Source organism: Brachyhypopomus gauderio, chromosome 3 (genome assembly GCF_052324685.1).
Source record: "Brachyhypopomus gauderio isolate BG-103 chromosome 3, BGAUD_0.2, whole genome shotgun sequence".
NCBI lineage: Eukaryota > Metazoa > Chordata > Actinopteri > Gymnotiformes > Hypopomidae > Brachyhypopomus > Brachyhypopomus gauderio.
The window spans coordinates 2,155,657-2,163,031 of NC_135213.1; positions in this window are offsets into that span (position 1 = coordinate 2,155,657).

Below are 7,375 nucleotides of genomic sequence, written 5' to 3' on the forward strand. Positions count from 1 at the left end.
ACAAACGGCATTAGATCAACTCCGTTTATGCATTAACATCTCGCATTCTCTGGTTGTATCTATCTGCCAAATAAAGAGCACTGTGCTTTTGCAGGAGGATCCCTCTCTGTCTCTTCCAAACGTTTTAATGTATTAAACATTACTAAATGCTTTTTATTGAATGCACTGGATAGAATTATTAAGGTACAACATGCTTTATTGCTACAATCTGAAAGCATTACACAATGTTAAACAATAAGCAATCCGTTTACATACAACTATACAGTAGAAACACAAAAACATGTAGAACTAACAAGGTTTTTTTTTTTTTTACTATATTTTCAGTCATTTAACAAAACTGTACTATGAATGTCTTTTCAATGCACCTTACTATTCCAGAACAGCTTTATTCAGCTTTTATTTATTTACTTATTTATTTTTTAATGAAACGTTAGAAAACATTAACAAGAAAATTCACCGCCAGTGCGCATATCGAACAGGCACTGTGCAAAATGTCAAAAAATATTTAAAATAAAATATGCCTACCTGAAAATATAAAAACAATTTGCCACACAACAGCAAAAAATATATAAGTAAAGGTTCAAGTAACAGGGTCTAAAAAGCAAACAACAACAAATTTTTTTTATATATGCCTACTTGCCGAGACGCGACGACACGACCGAAACGACAAATGGCTGAACTGTTTTTTTTTTTTTTTTACATTACCTGTTTTAAATGGTATGCCATGTTGGTTGTTGTCGTGTGAAATGAAAGACGTTGATGACATAACTTGCACTTTACTTTGTTTTATTCATCTTTATCTTCTTCAAAACACTCCCACAAGTTTTTTAGTAGCCTTATAATCTCGGCAGATGCTGAAGATCCTGTAGCGTGTTCAGCTCCGCTCATTTGGATTGTGCAACTGCAGGGTGTGATTTATTAATGTGTAGTAAGGAAGAAGCCTATTGCTAATGCTCACATGTCATTTAAAATATTTATTAACATAAATTAGGATGCTTTTATTTGACAAAAGTCCATATATAACAAAAACAAAGACATTTCATGTAGGGGTGTATTCAACTAAGGATTTTCATAGTCGAATCTGATTCGTCAGCTTTTCCCTTTAGTGGACTAATAGTCGAATCAGGTTTATTTTTATTTTTTATTTAGAGCATCTTAAACGGGATCCCGTTCTCATTCAGGACTTTTTTCCTCTTCAAAGTAAAAACCTAAAACACTCAGATAAATGAATACATATGGTAGGTTGGCTTTATTCGGCTTTTATTTATTCACTTATTTATTTTTAATGAAACGTTAGAGAACATTAACTGTCAGTGCGCATTGCACATATCGAACTGTCAGACACTAAAATGTCAAAAATATTTAAAATAAAATATGCCTGCCTGAAAATATAAAAACATTGACACACAACAGCAAAAAATATAAGGAAAGGTTCTAAAATGGTTCTAAAACGTTTTAAATGGTATGCCATGTTAGTTGTTGTCGTGCGAAATGAAAGACGTTGATGACATAACTTGCACTTTACTTTGTTTGATTCATCTTTATCTTTTTCAAACTTTTGAAGTTTTTTAGTAGCCATTAATCTCGGTAGATGCTGCGTATTCTGTGGCGTGTTCAGCTCCGCTTGTTTGGATTGTGCAACTGCAGGGTGTGATTTATTAATGTGTAGTAAGGAAGATGCCTATTGTTAATGCGCAAACATCATTTTTAAATATTTATTAACCCCTTTGTGCAGCTACATTCCAGCGGCCATTTTTAAAATTCCTCAGATGCCCGACATAGTCCACTATAAAACTAGATATCTCAAGTTGTACATATATGAAAATGATCATTCATGGCTCAAACTGAAGTAGACAGTTGGGGGAACATATTGATACACTTCAATATCATATTCCCTGGTTTGTTTTATTTTTGAGCCTCTATCGCACATGCAAATATGCCAGGAATGTCAGAAATGCACACTTGAACTTGAGCATCACAAGCATGTATATTCACATAGTTATTCAATACGGTCTATAAATTTGCAATATATTCCGCTATGGTCTTTTCTAATAACACAGAAAAAATGAAGCAAATTTATGCAAGCATTGCAAAGTTATTCCACTTTGTTCCAAGGAATGTCAAGTTCACCACACCCTGTCCAAATATGCCACACCCTTAGCCAACCAAGCTAACATGCTAACATGCGGGTGTACCGTCTCACTTCCGGGTTGGCGAAAATTGCTCATATATTCCATACAAAGTAATCCTTTTATGTTCGAAAGTATCCGCAATCGGAATAAAAACAAACAAAATAATCCACGGCTGCTTCAGTTTCGCCAAACAGTGTGTTCTGGGGAGCTTAGCTTAGGTTAGCAAAGGTTAGCTTATGTTGCTATGCTAGCGGACCGACATTGGAAATGAACGGCGACTTTCCGAGGGCTAGGGTTAGGGTTAGTAAAAATATAATTGACCAATCATGGCAAATGAGGGCTGGTTAGCTTCAGAAGGAAGTAAACTATTGGTTAGAACAGCTTTCAATCACTTCTAAGGCTCCAGCTTGTCTCTGTGGGCTTATAGGTTCACCCTCCCCCCCGCCCCTTCGCAACTCGCCAGGGGAGAGGTTGTAAAATCTATCATTCAAAGTCACTACCACCCCTCCTGACCAATAAAAACCACTCAAATCAAAGCAGAACCCCTTCAGCTTTGTAATAAGAGGACAAATCAGCTTTCAAAATGCTTCGGTGACGCTTAGGGGGCAGATTTGTCGGAGCATCTCATTCAGGAAGTGGATTACGCAAAATTTTGCAGTGAAGTGAGCAAGCTTTTTAAGGTATTTATCCACAACGGATATACGATGTTAAGGTCTTAAATTAAAGCCTTATTAGTACACGATTTTTAGGTGACAAAACATGGTCATCTTACTTCTTATACTTTTTAAAAGGACAATTTAAATGGTGAGTCAAGTTGCACGTGTAAACCACATGTAAACACGGTGTGTCCAGAAGGGGATTTCTTGAAAACAGTTGCTTGTAGATGGCTGAAAATCGGTATGCAGGATGTTATACTAGTTAAAAAAAAAATACAATCAGTGTGTTGTGTTTGCGTTTTAAGAATTTTCGGTGATATTATTTTGTGTGGATAAACAGATTTTGTCTGGCGGGGATCGCTAGGGGGCGCAAATTGTCAAAGAGGTTAAAAGAGGGGTCACCAACGTGGTCACCAACCATGTCGCCCGCGGGCTTGTTTTAAAAATAGCTCACTATAGTGCCATGCACCAAAGCAGTGCATCGTTTGCATGTTTTTGCTACTATTATAGATTGTCGGCGGTTGCTAGCCCCCCCCCCCCGGCTCAACAACTTTCGTCCCCCCAACTACTTTTTGTTCGAGATTGATGCGTATTAATCTGGTAGCCCTCCGCAATAATTGGTATCCAAGAAGTAGCTCCCAGTTTCAAAAAGAAGGAGTAGGAGTAGGACTTTGCTCTTTGAAGGCGAGCAAGACCATCTTGTTCCTTCCACATCTCAGCTACTTTTGGAAAGTGATATTTTCGTGATAGCTGGATGCATAATGGGACAGTTTTATTTAATGATGGCCCACATCTTGCTGGGTTGAGCCCTGCCATAGTGCATGTACTCTTTGGAGGGGAGCATGAGACGGCAACAATTAGCGTATGACTGCATGGACCAGGATGTTCGGGATGTCATCGGCCTGGTTTGGGAATTTTTATTTTTATATTAATTTATTTACCAAAGCCATTTTTAATATATGTCTACTTTCTTCAAAAGATATATTATTTGTAAAGTCTGTTTCGAGTTTTCATTGAACTTTCTGATGTCTTTAATTAGTTGGAAGGAGGACCAGAAATCTATGGTTCTCTCCGTGAGCCTGCCCTGGGACTTGCCTGGTGTTACTTCAGAAAACAGGTGGTGGCTTAGGGAGAAAATTCTTCTCTATGCCATAAGATTTTCTTTTATTCTCATATCTCACTCTGCCTCTAGATTTGATAGAAAATTAAATTTGGGTGTATATTAGTTTGCATAAAATAAAATATGCAACAATGAATGTTAACATATTTAATTATGTTCTTGATACAGTGAAAGGACATTAAATGAAAATAAGATATTGTCTATAACTTAGATGTGTGTTTATGCTGTAAAGATGTGACATGATGCAGCTCCTAACTGGAAAAGAAATCTAAACATTAATAACTTACTCAAAGCTTATTTTCTTTCTGTAGATACAAAACAAATAATGATGTCATTTTACACTTATAGTACCTTTTTCAAACAACCCTGAAGAAATGGCTATTATGTTTTGTTTAATGTATGCATATTACTTTAAGTTTCAGAAACATGTCTCACATTTTGTAATACATTTACAGGTTCTTGGAAGGACTACCAAGCAAGTAAAGCAAATTAAGAGAGGCCTTAAAGACACTGGTGTTTTAGAGCTTTTTAGTTCTAGACCAGACACTGTGCCAATCTTATTCCCAAGGGCCACTGAGACAGAGAACACCTCAAGTAAGTCAAGCAATTAACAGCAGAGTTGCCCATCTGTGTTCTTCCTTTAAAAAGCAGTTAAGATCCTGCCTCTAAGTCTAAGAATGCTTATTCTTAAATGATTCTGGACAAGATTATCTGGCTACGAGGTGATAATGTTGACAGACATCCTTACACTGGAGGATCAGTGCAGGGTTCTAGGCTTTCACCGGAAGTTTATAGAAACTGGTATTTTGCCATATTTGATGTTATACCTTATTTTTTAAGATTTATATATGATATGCTAGAACATGACAATAGTTGCTCATACTTTTTGTGGGGGTCTTTTTCAGGGTCCTCTGAGGTTTTGAAGAGTTTGCTGTCATTCTGGACTGGCTGGGATGTCCTTCCCCCATCACTGGATGTGTGACCTTCCCCAATTCACAACATGCTTTTTAACTCTAAAGATTTTTAAAAATACTGCAAATTATGAAGATTTCCACCGAGATCTGATGGCAAGCATCTCATCCGCTTACTCTGGATTTGGTCAGATTTGAGCCAAAGATAAAATTAACCTTTCTACAGGCAAAGCTTTATTTGCATTTTTTGTTTAATAAAATAGGTGGGATGTCATACATGCATTACTGTTAACTGTTCAATTAGGACAACGTTCAAATAAAACAGTAGGTGTCAACAAAGTTATCAAAGCAGAAAAACAACCAATAACACTGTGTTTACCCTGACAGAAGAAAATGCCACCATAGTAACGAAGTGTTGTTACACTGAATTGGTTTGGAGAACTAAGGGCTAGAGTCCAGCGCAGTTTGTAGATTTCTCTGCTCCGACCAGACACCTAACTCTAAGAATTACTGCGGAGTTGAAAGGGGAGATTTAGCAGAGGAATGTGGCCAACTATGCCAGAATCCAGGAGTTTTAAATCATACCCAGTTTTATGCCACCATCACACATAATGAGACTACCTTACTAAAAAAATTTTTTAAATGTAGCTTTGGACCAAAATTGTTTACTTAGAATTTTAGCACAAACATTTAGCCAGCATGTGTGCTCAGTAATCCGTGTAAATCCGTGTATCATTCGTTCATTTGATATTCAACTGAAAATCAAAATCGGAAAATAAAAAAAACAATTCATTATTTTGTTTTTCATTTTGAATATAAAAACAAAAAAACAAATCAGGCTTGTATTTTTCAGTTTTTTATTTGATGATCCAAACAAAAATAGCTAAATAAAAAATCGGATTCGAAGCCGAACTTGATTTTGATTTTTTAACTCGACCCATTTGTGTGCCCCGGAAGTTACTTATTTGTTTATTCTTCGTGGTCTTTGTTTGACTGCGGTAAAGTTAGTTTCACGTTCGCAAATTCAGAATTCTTTTTTCAATAATAAGTGCCAAAATGTGCAAATTCTCATTTCTGGGAAACAAAATACCTACAACTTTGTTTACGCCAGGAATATACATATTTTAAGTTGTAGACAACATTTTATTTAAAATGTACTATTGTGACCGCTACAACATCTAAGGCACTGTCTACAATTTACATTAACACGGTTAACACGGACGCAAGTGGCGGTAGTAAAGGCCCCAGAGCACTGCACACTTTTTTTTTCCAATAATTTTAATAGCTTTTCAATGGTCCATCCTAAGACCACCGAAGAAGTTGTATTACACAAAGTCCATCCTAAATAACAATCTACAACTTTTATATAGTTGTTATTTAGGATGCACTTTGTGTAATACAACTTGCAATACAACTGAGTACTACAAATTGGTGCAAGGTACAAATACCCATGTAAGAGTTGCTGTTTAGGATGCACTTAATATATAACTACTTGTTTTTCTTCCCCATGACTGTGTAGCATACAGAACTAGATTGAGAGACCAGTTTTAGTTCATTAGCTATTTAATATTGTCTTCAATATTGAACCTTTTCACAATATTCAAATTTTCTTAAATATATCAGTCTGCGTGCAACGAATGAGTATAATATACAAGTTTCACCTTTTGAATGGAATTACTGAAATAAATAATATACCAATATCTGTATAACGTGGTGGGAGTCAGGGTTGGACACAATCGCAATAAAGAGCTGGCACATACTTTAACGGAGCTAGTCTCCTCTAAGTAGGGTGACCAGATTTGTGTTTCTGAAAAGGAGGGCACCTTTTGTGCTGGGTGGGGGTCATCGGTGTATCGGTAAATGATTTAGGTGGATGGTGTGTGTCGAACGTTTTTTTCTCTTTAAAAACTCCCCCGTAAACGTACACTTTCGTTTCGGCTTTGCCGTAGAACCGGCAGACACACGTGCTTTCGCTTGTAAACACTTATGCACTGTACATGTATTCTGTTTGAGGCAGTCAAACAAAATCCCAGACGATTTTGAAATTCCCCCGGACATTTTTTAGGTCTCAAAAGTAGGACATGTCCGGGAAAAAGAGGACGTCTGGTCACCCTAGCTCTAAGAACCGCGCCCACACGGAGAGTGTGCGACTTATGAGGCATACTGAGAACACACTTCACAGAAACACTCACAAAGGAATATAAAGGACCACAGCGATTATGAAAGGAAAACACGTTTATATAAGTATGAATGCTGAAATAATACAAGGCACAGAAAACACAGCAGAGACTAAAGTAAACGAGCACTATAAAACAACGACAAATATTAACACCAGACCACTATCATCACTGGATACCCATTTGCTGCAACGTGCACGAAATCTCTGCATGCGTCTTACCACCTTCAAATAAATCTTTAATTAAACTAGTATGTGGTATTGTAACGTTGCATAAGCAACGGAGAGAGGAGACGGACACAAACGCTGAGGAGAGCGAGATTTAATAAAGGGAATACCAAATTCAGGGTCGAGGAGGAATGCATGGGTCAGATCGTCTA